At 39.9% G+C, this 13,843-nt stretch overlaps 1 protein-coding gene and 1 pseudogene across 1 annotated transcript in view; one reads left to right on the top strand and one right to left on the bottom strand.

Moving 5' to 3' along the window:
• Positions 1–13,843, bottom strand: part of LOC123840983 (phospholipid-transporting ATPase ABCA3-like) — a 172,070-nt gene that overhangs the window by 103,925 nt on the left and 54,302 nt on the right. The window lies entirely within an intron of this gene.
• Positions 11,081–11,968, top strand: LOC135364622 (small ribosomal subunit protein eS6-like; annotated as a pseudogene).

Genomic DNA, 13,843 nt, shown 5'->3' with positions numbered 1-13,843 from the left:
TGGCAATCCTTATATCAGACAAATTAGATTTTAAACCAAAGACTGTAATAAGAAATGAGGAAGGACACTATATCATACTTAAAGGATCTATCCAACAAGAAGATCTAACAATTGTAAATATCTATGCCCCTAACATGGGAGCAGCCAATTATATAAGGCAATTAATAACAAAAGCAAAGAAACACATCGACAACAATACAATAATAGTGGGGGACTTTAACATCCCCCTCACTGAAATGGACAGATCGTCTAAGCAAAAGATCAACAAGGAAATAAAGACTTTAAATGACACACTGGACCAAATGGACTTCACAGACATATTCAGAACATTCCACCCCAAAGTAACGGAATACACATTCTTCTCTAGTGCCCATGGAACATTCTCCAGAATAGATCACATCCTAGGTCATAAATCAGGTCTCAACCGGTACCAAAAGATTGGGATCATTCCCTGCCTATTTTCAGACCACAATGCTTTGAAACTAGAACTCAATCACAAGAGGAAAGTCGGAAAGAACTCAAATACATGGAGGCTAAAGAGCATCCTACTGAAGAATGAATGGGTCAACCAGGAAATTAAAGAAGAATTTAAAAAATACATGGAAACCAATGAAAATGAAAACACAACTGTTCAAAATCTTTGGGATGCAGCAAAGGCAGTCCTAAGAGGAAAGTATATAGTAATACAAGCCTTTCTCAAGAAACAAGAAAGGTCTCAAATAAACAACCTAACCCTACACCTAAAGGAGCTGGAGAAAGAACAGCAAATAAAGCCTAAACCCAGCAGGAGAAGAGAAATCATAAAGATCAGAGCAGAAGTCAATGAAATAGAAACTAAAAGAACAGTAGAACAGATCAACGAAACTAGGAGCTGGTTCTTTGAAAGAATTAACAAGATTGATAAACCCCTGGCCAGACTTATCCAAAAGAGAAGAGAAATGACCCAAATCAACAAAATCATGAATGAAAGAGGAGAGATCACAACCAACACCAAAGACATACAAACAATTATAAGAACATATTATGAGCAACTCTATGCCAGCAAATTAGATAACCTGGAAGAGACGGATGCATTCCTTGAGATGTATCAACTACCAAAACTGAACCAGGATGAAATAGAAAACCTGAACAGACCTATAACCACTAAGGAAATTGAAGCAGTCATCAAAAATCTCCCAAAAAACAAAAGCCCAGGGCCAGATGGCTTCCCAGGGGAATTCTACCAAACATTTCAAGAAGAATTAATACCTATTCTTCTGAAACTGTTCCAAAAAATAGAAACGGAAGGAAAACTTCTGAACTCATTTTATGAGGCCAGCATTACCTTGATCCCAAAACCAAACAAAGACCCCATAAAAAAGGAGAATTACAGACCAATATTCCTGATGAACATGGATGCAAAAATTCTCACCAAAATACTAGCCAATAGGATCCAACAGTATATTAAAAGGATTATTCACCACAACCAAGTGGGATTTATCCCTGGGCTGCAAGGTTGGTTCAACATCCGCAAATCAATCAATGTGATACAGTACATTAACAAAAGAAAGAACAAGAATCATATGATCCTCTCAACAGATGCAGAAAAAGCTTTTGACAAAGTACAGCATCCTTTCTTGATCAAAACTCTTCAGAGTATAGGGATAGAGGGTACATACCTCAATATCATAAAAGCCATCTATGAAAAACCTACAGCAAATATTATTCTCAATGGGGAAAAACTGAGAGCTTTCCCCCTAAGGTCAGGAACGCGGCAGGGATGTCCACTATCACCACTGCTATTCAACATAGTATTGGAAGTCCTAGCCACAGCAATCAGACAACAAAAAGAAATCAAAGGCATCCAAATTGGCAAAGAAGAAGTCAAACTCTCACTCTTTGCAGATGATATGATACTTTATGTGGAAAACCCAAAAGACTCCACCCCGAAACTGCTAGAACTCATACAGGAATTCAGTAAAGTGGCAGGATATAAAATCAATGCACAGAAGTCAGTGGCATTCCTATACACCAACAACAAGACAGAAGAAAGAGAAATTAAGGAGTCGATCCCATTTACAATTGCACCCAAAACCATAAGATACCTAGGAATAAATCTAACCAAAGAGACAAAGGATCTGTACTCAGAAAACTATAAAATACTCATGAAAGAAATTGAGGAAGACAGAAAGAAATGGAAAAACGTTCCATGCTCATGGATTGGAAGAACAAATATTGTGAAGATGTCAATGCTACCTAGAGCAATCTACACATTCAATGCAATCCCCATCAAAATACCATCCACTTTTTTCAAAGAAATGGAACAAATAATCCTAAAATTTGTATGGAACCAGAAAAGACCCTGCATAGCCAGAGGAATATTGAAAAAGAAAAGCAAAGCCGGTGGCATCACAATTCCAGACTTCAAGCTCTATTACAAAGCTGTCATCATCAAGACAGCATGGTACTGGCACAAAAACAGACACATAGATCAATGGAACAGAATAGAGAGCCCAGAAATGGACCCTCAACTCTATGGTCAACTAATCTTCGACAAAGCAGGAAAGAATGTCCAGTGGAACAAAGACAGTCTCTTCAACAAATGGTGTTGGGAAAATTGGATAGCCACATGCAGAAGAATGAAACTGGACCATTTCCTTACACCACACACAAAAATAGACTCCAAATGGTTGAAAGACCTCAATGTGAGACAGGAGTCCATCAAAATCCTAAAGGAGAACACAGGCAGCAACCTCTTGGACCTCAGCCGAAGCTGAGTTCACAGGCAGCTGAGTTACTGGTTTGTTCCCTAGAAACATCGCCAAAGGCAAGGGAAGCAAGGGCAAAAATGAACTATTGGGACTTCATCAAGATAAAAAGCTTTTGCAAAGCAAAGGAAACAGTTAACAAAACCAAAAGACAACCGACAGAATGGGAGAAGATATTTGCAAATGACATATCAGATAAAGGGCTAGTATCCAAAATCTATAAAGAACTCATCAAACTCAACACCCAAAGAACAAAGAATCCAATCAAGAAATGGGCAGAAGACATGAACAGACATTTTTCCAAAGAAGACATCCAAATGGCCAACAGACACATGAAAAAGTGCTCAATATCGCTCAGCATCAGGGAAATCCAAATCAAAACCTCAATGAGATACCACCTCACACCAGTCAGAATGGCTAAAATTAACAAGTCAGGAAACGACAGATGTTGGCGGGGATGCAGAGAAAGGGGAACCCTCCCACACTGTTGGTGGGAATGCAAACTGGTGCAGCCACTCTGGAAAACTGTATGGAGGTTCCTCAAAACGTTGAAAACAGAGCTACCATATGATCCAGCAATTGCACTACTGGGTATTTACCCCAAAGATACAAAAGTAGGGATCCGAAGGGGTACGTGCACCCCGATGTTTATAGCAGCAATGTCCACAATAGCCAAACTGTGGAAAGAGCCAAGATGTCCATCGACAGATGAATGGATAAAGAAGATGTGGTATATATATGCAATGGAATATTATGCAGCCATCAAAAGGAATGAGATCTTGCCATTTGCAACGACGTGGATGGAACTGGAGGGTATTATGTTGAGTGAAATAAGTCAAACAGAGAAAGACATGTATCATATGATCTCACTGATATGAGGAATTCTTAATCGCAGGAAACAAACTGAGTGTTGTTGGAGTGGGGGGTGGGGTGGGAGGGATGGGGGGACTGGGTGATAGACACTGGGGAGTGTATGTGCTCTGGTAAGCGCTGTGAATTGTGCAAGACTGTTGAATCTCAGATCTGTACCTCTGAAACAAATAATGCAATATATGTTAAGAAAAAAAAAAAAAGAAGAAGAAGAAGAAGGTAGCGGGAGGGGAAGAATGAAGCGGGGGAAATCGGAGGGGTAGACGAACCATGAGAGACGATGGACTCTGAAAAACAAACAGGGTTCTAGAGGGGAGGGGGGTGGGAGGATGGGTTAGCCTGGTGGTGGGTATGTAGGAGGGCACATTCTGCATGGAGCACTGGGTGTTATGCACAAACAATGAATCATGGAACACTTCATCTAAAACTAATGTTGTAATGTAAGGGGATTAACATAAGAATAAAAAAATTAAAAAAAAAAAAAAAAAAAAAAAAAAAAAAAAGAAAACAGAGCTACCATATGATCCAGCAATTGCACTACTGGGTATTTACCCCAAAGATACAAAAGTAGGGATCCGAAGGGGTACGTGCACCCCGATGTTTATAGCAGCAATGTCCACAATAGCCAAACTGTGGAAAGAGCCAAGATGTCCATCGACAGATGAATGGATAAAGAAGATGTGGTATATATATGCAATGGAATATTATGCAGCCATCAAAAGGAATGAGATCTTGCCATTTGCAACGACGTGGATGGAACTGGAGGGTATTATGTTGAGCGAAATAAGTAAAAAAGAGAAAGACATGTATCATATGATCTCACTGATATGAGGAATTCTTAATCGCAGGAAACAAACTGAGTGTTGTTGGAGTGGGGGGTGGGGTGGGAGGGATGGGGGGACTGGGTGATAGACACTGGGGAGGGTATGTGCTCTGGTAAGTGCTGTGAATTGTGCAAGACTGTTGAATCTCAGATCTGTACCTCTGAAACAAATAATGCAATATATGTTAAGAAAAAAAAAAAAAGAAGAAGAAGAAGGTAGCGGGAGGGGAAGAATGAAGCGGGGGAAATCAGAGGGGTAGACGAACTATGAGAGATGATGGACTCTGAAAAACAAACAGGGTTCTAGAGGGGAGGGGGGTGGGAGGATGGGTTAGCCTGGTGGTGGGTATTGAGGAGGGCACATTCTGCATGGAGCACTGGGTGTTGTGCACAAACAATGAATCATGGAACACTTCATCTAAAATTAATGTTGTAATGTATGGGGATTAACATAAGAAAAAAAAAAAAAAAACAAAAACCTTCTGCCCCTGCCCTCTCTATCTTCTAGGAAAGACCCCTATTATCCAGATATTATTTGCTTTATGGAATCACTGATTTCTCAAAGTCTTCCTTCGTGACCCAGTATTTGTCTTTCTCTCTTCTTCTCAGCATCTTTATTTTCCACGTTTTTGTCTCCAAATCACTGAGTCTCTCTTCTGCCTCACTTGTCCTTGCTGTTAGAGCTTCCATTTTTTACTGCATCTCAGTAATGGCATTTTAAATTTTGTCCTGATTGATTTTTAGTTCTTCTATTTCTTTTTTTTTTTTTTTAAGATTTTATTTATTTATTTGACAGAGACACAGTGAGAGAGGGAACACAAGCAGGGGGAGTGGGAGAGGGAGAAGCAGGCCTCCCGCCGAGCAGGGAGCCTGATGTGGGGCTCCATCCCAAGGACCCTGGGATCATGACCTGAGCCAAAGGCCGACGCTTAACGACTGAGCCACCCAGGCACCCCTAGTTCTTCTATTTCTATAGGAAGGGATTCTCTATTGTCTTCTATGCTTTTTTCAAGCCCAGCTAGTATGTTTATAATCATTGTTTCAAATTCTAGTTCAGACATCTTATATCCATATTGATTAAATTCCTGGCAGTACCACCTCCTGTTCTTTCTTTTGTGGTGAGTTTCTCCATCTGGTCATTATGTCTAAAAAAGAAGAAGAGGGCACCTGGGTGGCTCAGTTGGTTAAGCGACTGCCTTCGGCTCAGGTCATGATCCTGGAGTCCCGGGATCGAGTCCCGCATCAGGCTCCCTGCTCGGCGGGGAGTCTGCTTCTCCCTCTCCTGCTCCCCACTCTTGTGCTCTTTCTCTCTCTCACTCTCTCTCTCAAATAAATAAATAAAATCTTTTAAAAAAAAAAAGAAGAAGAAAGAGGGAGAAAAGACAACAATACCAACAACAACAACAGAAAAAAATAAAACAAACCAGAAGAAAACACAAAGAAGACAAAATAAGGAAAAAAATCAAACCAGAAACAAAACAGAACAAAATACTTGATCCTGGGTATATTTTGTTCTGCTTGTTAAGAGAAACTAGATCCCAAAATAGGAGAGAAAGAAAAGCTTACATATATGCAAAAATAAAATACAATGAACAGAAACCAAAGAAAATATCTACACATATATATATATTAGAACTTGTATATAGCACATATAAAAATAAAAAATAAAAAATAATTGAAAAAATAAGAAAATAGATGAAAAAAAAAACTGAAAGACTAAAGAATAATTTAAAAAACCATGAATGCTATATACTGTTTTCCCCAAGAGCTTAAGTTTTGCAGTTCTCTGTGATCAGTAAACTTGTGTGCTAGATGGCTGTTCCTGCTGGTCTCCTGGGGGAGGGGTCTGTTGTGCTGATTATCAAGTGCCCTTGCCCTGATAGAATTGTATCTCCCTTGCCAGGAGGCCGAGCTCAGCGTAAGCAGCTCCAGATTCGATTATGTGTTACTGGTTTGTTCCCTGAAGGCTCTAAGCACCAATGGGGAGAGGAAAATGGTGGCACCCTGCTCTCTAGGCCCAGAGTTGAAAGTTCATGCTGCCACTCTTCAGTGAGCCCTCACAGAAAAACAATCAATCACTTTTGTCTCCCTGGTTTGCATCCAAACTCTGTGTTCACTCAGCCCGTGACTGATCATTTTTATCTCAGGCACATGACTAAGTTTCAAGTCGCCAAATTTTACAGACTCCTGTGGCGTGGACCAGTGCTGTTCCTCCCAGGGGAGGTGGGGAGAGAGGGGTATCTTTCCATGCTTCTCCCTTTGCTGGGCCCCTGTCCAGACAGTGGTCATGCAACAGTGTAGCAGTTCACAGTTTATGGCAACACTGAGCAGAAAGCTGGCTCCTAGACTGGCTGTTTTCAGCTGGCTTCCCTGTTCCTTTGCCTGGGAACTCTGCTGCACTAAGGCACCTCCTGTAATTCTTGGACCCCAGGCAGCCTCAGCCCACATTGTCCCATGTGGGATTATGCCCCACTTCGCCACCTGAGCACCTCTGAGCCAGGGACAACCCCTACTGTAGCAGACTTCTAAAAGTTCTGCTTTTGCATTTTGCTGCTTGTAATACTTTTGGTAGCCTCCTTAAAGTGGCTCCCTCCCCTCACAGTATCCTCCGATATATCTTCCCTGATTAAAGTCTCTGAATCTCCTACCTTCCAAAAAGTGGTCACTTTTCTATTTGTAGAATTGCAGCATTTCTTTTCTCAGATCTCTGATTGATTTCACAGGTGTTCAAAATGATTTGATAATTATCTAGCTGAATTCCAGGAACCTGATGAATTTAGGGTCCCCTACTCCTCCCCTCCATCATCTTAACTCTTCTCTGAAGTCATAAAGTTTTTAAGCTACAAACTGAAATTTAGCATGCTCAAGGAGCTAATAAAAATACAGTCTTCTCCAACATGAAAAGATCTTGGAAGTTAGAGGCGAGTGGGTGGTTCAGTCGGTTAAGCATCTGACTTCAGCTCAGGTCATGATCTCAGGGTCCTGGGATCAAGTCCTGCTTAGGGCTCCATGCTCAGCAGGGAGTTTGCGAGTTTGCTTCTCCCTCTCCCTCTGCCCCTGCCCCTCTCATGCTCTCTCTCTCTCAATCTCAAATAAATAAATAAATAAATAAATAAATAAATAAATAAATAAATAAATAAATAAAAAATAAATTCTTTTAAAAAGTTCTTAGAAGTTCTAAGTCTCATTCTCTGACAAAATGCTGAATAAACTGAAAGCAGTAATTCTTAGATCTATTGGAGCTGAGGTCACAGGAGAAACGAATGCCTCAAAAATTGGGATGCTGGCAAATCACATCTCACAGGGAGCAGAAGCCACTGGAGCCAGTAACTCGTAAGACCACTTAAATAGTGACTGACAAATTCCTGATGGCTGAATGTGGGCTAGTGTGAAAGTAAAAAACTCCTGGAAAACAAGTTTTAGGAAGTCTGCAGACTTTTATGAGTTTACCTTCCAAGAGGCTCACCGGGTTTTCATGGTGAAGATTAGAGGAAAACATCCTTGGGCTTCCAGGAAGGGGACATGGGGGAAGTAGCAATTTTGAAATACCTCAGGGCAAAATAAACAACTTTTCAATATGTCCAACTGTCTCTTCTCAGCAACAATGGCCTGTCCTCAAGGGAAGCTCCTTTATCAGAGCCTCGGCAGACATGTGGGAAAGTGAAATACCCAACTCCATCCCTCTAACCTTCCTGTCTCAACTAAGGAGGTGCATGAGAACTGATGAGCTCTGGGGAAGGTCAGAGCCCAGGGGCACAGGCATACTAATAAAAGACTGAGACGTAGTCTGAGGATTACAGAACACTTTTCGTCCTCACCACTTTTCACCTCACCAGCTCATCAGTAGGGCTCATATATAATAATGGGATTAGAGAAGATAGAACCACAAGGCTCAAACTATTTAAGAGGTCTCTAGGAAAACGCAAAGACAAGAGAGGGCAAGAGTAAACAAGGACACTAGAGGAAACTAAAGCCTCTAACAACTATAAAACTTAAGTAAACAGTAAACACAGACTAATTCCTAACCAGACAAAAATGAAAGCTCATACTTAAAGAATAATTACATCAGTTCTATTAACCAATACATGATGTCTGTTTTTTTTTAAAAATTAAAAGGCAAGGGAAAACACAGTCTGAATGGAATGTAGGAAACAGCCAGATATATATATGGCAGAAATTTTGAAACTACCAGACTGGTAATATAAAATAACTATGTTTAATATGCTAAGGTCTCAGACAAAATGAAGAACAAATGTGTAATTTAAGCAGAGAGATGAAAACCCTAACAGAGAATCAAAAGGAAATGTCAGAAATCAAAAATATTATAACAGAAATGAAAAATACCTTTAATGAGCTCATCAGCGAACTGGAAAGAATCAGTAAGCTTGAAGATACACTAATAGAAACATTTCAAACTGAAATAAAAAGAAAAAAAAAGAATGAAAATAACCAGAACAGAATATCCAAAAACTGTGGGAAAAATACACAAGGGTAGCAAGCATACATGGATTGTTAAAAGAAGAGAGAAAGGAGCAGAAATATCTGAAGCAATATGACTGAGAATTTTCTGAACTAATGATAGACATCAAATTACAGATCTAGGAAACTCAGAGAACACTAAGCAGGACTAATGTTAAAAAACCCAGACCTGGACATATCATATTTAAACTACCAAAGACTAAGTAATAAAACTCTTTAAAAACAAAGATTTTGAAAGCATCAGGGGGTGGGAGTGTCAAAAACCTTACTTATTGAGCAATATAGATAAAATTAGACTAGACTACTCTAAATGGGCAAAAAAGGAGGGACAGACAAAACAAGCAACAAAGAACAAATGCAACAAATGTAAGACAGTTGTAATACTGTAGACATTTATTCAACTATATTAATAATCACTTTACACGATAATGGACTAAATACACCAATTAAGAGACTTGACAAGGTAGATTTTTTTGAAAGATGCAACTATATATTACCCACAAGAAATCCACTTAAAATACAAAGACATAGAAAGATTAAAATTAAAGGAATGGAGAAAGATATATTATGGTGCACTAATAAAAAATCTGGAGTAGCTATATTAATTTTAGACAAAACAGACTTCAGAACAAGGAAAATTATCAGAGATAAGGAGAGGCATTACCAGAATGATGTCAGCAAGACAGTAGAATAAAAGGTCCTCCGCTCTCCTCCCCCCACCACACATAAACAGATTTAGCAACTACCCATGGACAAGAATGGCACTGTGAGATTTCTGGAGCTCAGAGGTAAGGTTCCAGCACCCTGGTGGAGCACAGAAACTGAGGGAAAAAGAAGCAGTTTCACTCTGCCCACATTGCCTCTCCTCCAAGTCAACACAGAACAGCATCAAGAAGGATCCCTTCAGCCCACAATTTCTCCAGTGGCAGAAAGGGAGAAAGAGGTAGACGTCCAACTTCCCCAGGTTTCTGTCTTTCCCACTTCTATCTTGCCTCACATGGAATGCCAGGGGAACTGACACAGCTAGGCCACCAGGCAAGAGCTGGGACCAAAGAGAAGGGGTAAAGGCTCTCAGGTGGTGGCACTGCTGGATCTCACTGGTAGTTCCACGGTTCCCATTGGAGAGCCCTGCCTAGCCACAAAGTCTCACTGGTAGATCCTCCTGCAAACAGAGGCCCCCCAGCCAATCCTGTCAAACAACAGAGCCCCTTCCAGCAATCCTATGAGATTGCAGAGGCCAGGCAGCCCTCCGTGGCCAGAAAGCCCCGCCAGCCAACCCCACTAGACTACAGTCCCACTAGGCTGCAGACCACCAGCAATGGGCCTTGCCTGACCACAGACCCTGCAGTTCTCATACAACGGTACACCCCATGAGCCCCAACAGTAAGCCACATCTGCCTATGGGCCCCACAAACTGGCCCACCCAGAATCCCAGGCTAGGCTGACTGGCAAATGTCTTTTCTTGCCAAAGGCAGTCTGTAAAGAATCGAGATAACTTCTTCTTAAATGTGCAGATACCAAGGCAAAGTTACAGGGACCATGAAAGATCAAGAAAACATGACACCACTAATAAAGCCCCAGTAGCCAAGCTTAAAGAAATAGAGATTATGAATTGCCTGACAAAAAATTCAAAAATAATCATACAAAAGAAAGAAGCTTAGTGGACTACAGGAGAACCCAGATATACAACTAAACAAAAACAATACATCAACAAATGAGAAGTTCAGCAAAGAGAGAAGCCAAGAAAAAACAAAAATCCTACAGCTGAAGAATACAATGACTGAATTGAAAAAAAAAAAAATCAACAGAAAGCTTCAACAGCAGACTCAATCAAGCTGAAGAAAGACTTAGTAAACTCAAATACAGGTCATTTGAAATTATCCAGTCAGAGAAGCAAAAAGCAAATGAAAAATAATGAAGAAATACTATGGGACATATAAGACACCATGAAAAGAAACGACATATTCCTTAACAGAGTCATGGAAGTAGAAGAGATAGAGAAGGGGCTAGAAAGTTTATTTGAAGAAAATTGGCTGAAAATTTCCCAGCTCTGGGGATAGAAATGAACATCTGGATTCATAAAGCTTAAAAATGCCCAAATAGGTGCAACCAAAGAAGTCTACATAAAGACACATTAAAATGACATTGTCAGCTCTTTTTCATGGCACCTCAGAACTGTGGTGAGCTGAACATCTCCTTCCCAGATACTGGCTGCCAGAAACTCACTGAAGTGGACAATGAACGTAAACTTCGTACCTTTTATAAGAAGCGTATGGCCCCAGAAGTTGCTGCTGATGCTCTGGAGGGCTGCCTGGCCTCTGCAATCCCACAGGATTGCTGGAGGGGCTGCTGCTGTTGCTGCTAATACTCTGGGTGAAGAATGGAAGGGTTATGTGGTCCGAATCAGTGGTGGCGATGACAAACAAGGCTTCCTCAGGAAGCAGGGTGTCTTGACCCATGGCTGTGTCTGCCTGCTGCTGAGTAAGGGGCGTTCCTGCTATAGACCAAGGAGGACTGGAGAGAGAAAGTGCAAATCTGTTCGGGGTTGCACTGTGGATGTCAATCTCAGTGTTCTCAACTTGGTCATTGTAAAAAAAGCGGAGAAGGATATTCCTGGACTCACTGATACTACTGTGCCTCTTCGCCTGGGGCCCAAAAGAGCCAGCAGAATCCGCAAACTTTTCAATTTCTAAAGAAGATGATGTCTGCCAGTATGTTGTGAGAAAGCCCCTAAACAAAGAAGGTAAGAAACCTAGAACCAAAGTGCCTAAGATTCAGCATCTTGTTACTCCACGTGTCCTGCAGCACAAGCATCGGAGTATTGTTTTGAAGAAGCAGCGCACTGAGAAAATTAAGGAAGAGGCTGCAGAATATGCTAAACTTTTGGCCAAGAGAATGAAGGAGGCCAAAGAAAAACGCCAGGAACAGATTGCCAAGAGACAGAGGCTGTCCTCTCTGAGAGCTTCTACCTCTAAGTCTGAGTCCAGTCAAAAATGAGATTTTCTAAGAGTGACAAATAAGTAAGATCAGACATCAAAAAAAAAAAAAATTTCATTGTCAAAAGTCAAAGACAAAGAGAATTTTCAAAGCTCCAAAAAAAACTAAGTTCTCATATACAAGAGAACGCACATAAGACTATCAGTGGATTTCTGATAAGAAATCCTGCAGGCCAGGAGACAATAGGATGATATATATTCAAAGTACTCAAGGAAAAAACTACAAACCAACAATACTCTACTTAGCAAATCTGTCCTTCAAAAATAAAGGAGAGGTAAAGACTTTCTCTGTTAAACAAAAGCTGAGCAAGTTCACCACCACTAGGCTTTCCTTACAAGAGGCGATAAAGGAAATTCTTCACGTTGGGATGAATCAATGTTAAAAAGCAACAAGAAAGCATAGGAAAATGCAAATATCATTGGTAAAGGTAAATATACAGACAAACACAGAATATAATAATACTGTAACAGCGGTACATAATCACTTTTAAACAGTATAAAAGTGAAAAACACAAAATGATTAAGAGTAACTATAATTGCAAAATTTGTTAGTGGATACACAACACAGAAAGAAGTAAACACTGACATTAATAACAAAGTGTGGGGAAGGAATAAAAGTGTAGAACTGTTGGATACAATAAAGGTTAAGGTGTTATCAGCTTCAAATAGATGTCGTAATTATAAGGTTCAATGCAGCTTCATGGTAACAACAAAGAAAAACTTAAAATAGGCACATAAAAGAAAAGAGAAAAAAACAAAGCATATCACTACGAAAAAAATCATCAAACCAAAAAAAAAGCAGACAGCAAAAGAAGAGAGGACAAGGGAACCATAAAACAGTCAGAAAACAACAAAGTGGCAGTAGTAAAACCTGACTTATCAATAGTTACTTTAAATGTAAATGGACTGAACTCACCAATCAAAAGACCTGGAATGACTGAATGGATTAAAAAAAAAAAAAGACCCAACTAAATGCCATCTATAAGAGATTCACATATATTTAAGGACACACATGGGCTGAAAGTGAAGGGATAGAAAAATATATACCATACAAATGGTAACCAAAAGAAAGAAGAGGTGGCTATACTTCTACCAGATAAAATAGACTTTAAGTCAAAAACAGTCACAAAAAACAAAGAGGGTGATTATATACACATAGAAGGATCAATTCAACCAGAGATATTGCAATTATAAGTATATGTGTGCCCAACATCAAGCCACCTAAATATATAAAGCAAATATCAACATATCTGAAAGAAGAAGTAGGCAGCAATACAATAATAACAGTAGGAGACATCAATAGTCCACTTTTTTTTTTTTTTAAGATTTTAAAAATTTATTTATTTGAGAGAGACACACACAGAGAGAACAAGAGCAGAGGGAGGGGCAGTGGGAGAGGGAGAAGCGGACTCCCTGCTGAGCAGGGAGCCTGATGGGGGTCTTGATCCCAAGAACCTGGGATCATGACCGGAGCCAAAGGCAGATGCTTAACCAACTGAGTCACCTAGGTGCCCCTCTATCAGTAATTACTTTAAAAGGCCTACATAGGGGCACTTAATTGATCCAAATAAACTAATATACCCAGGAACACCTCCTCACCAAAAGTTTGGACAAAGAAGAATTCAGCCAAATAGTCTTAACACATAACTGGTAGAACAAGTAAAACCACAACTGTAAACATAAATTAATATTTACACATCAAATCATCACAGTTCCAGCTAGACATTAGCTCTTATAGTGGGAGGGATGTAAAAGACACCATTATCATAATACAAAACTGGATTCCATTCTGAAGAAATGAGAAAGAAACAAATGGATTTTTATTTTATTTGCACATCTTTCATTTTCATTTTGTTAAATAATTAATGTGCTGAATACAACTTTTATTAACATCTTATGGTGGGGGTTAGGGCCATGGCCAGTGAAAA

Source organism: Mirounga angustirostris, unplaced genomic scaffold (assembly GCF_029215605.1).
Source record: "Mirounga angustirostris isolate CCGP_5_RB_7025 unplaced genomic scaffold, mMirAng1.0.hap1 SCAF_5, whole genome shotgun sequence".
Classification (NCBI taxonomy): domain Eukaryota; kingdom Metazoa; phylum Chordata; class Mammalia; order Carnivora; family Phocidae; genus Mirounga; species Mirounga angustirostris.
Note: the sequence above shows the minus strand (reverse complement) of the source record. Positions and strands in the feature narration are given on the sequence as shown.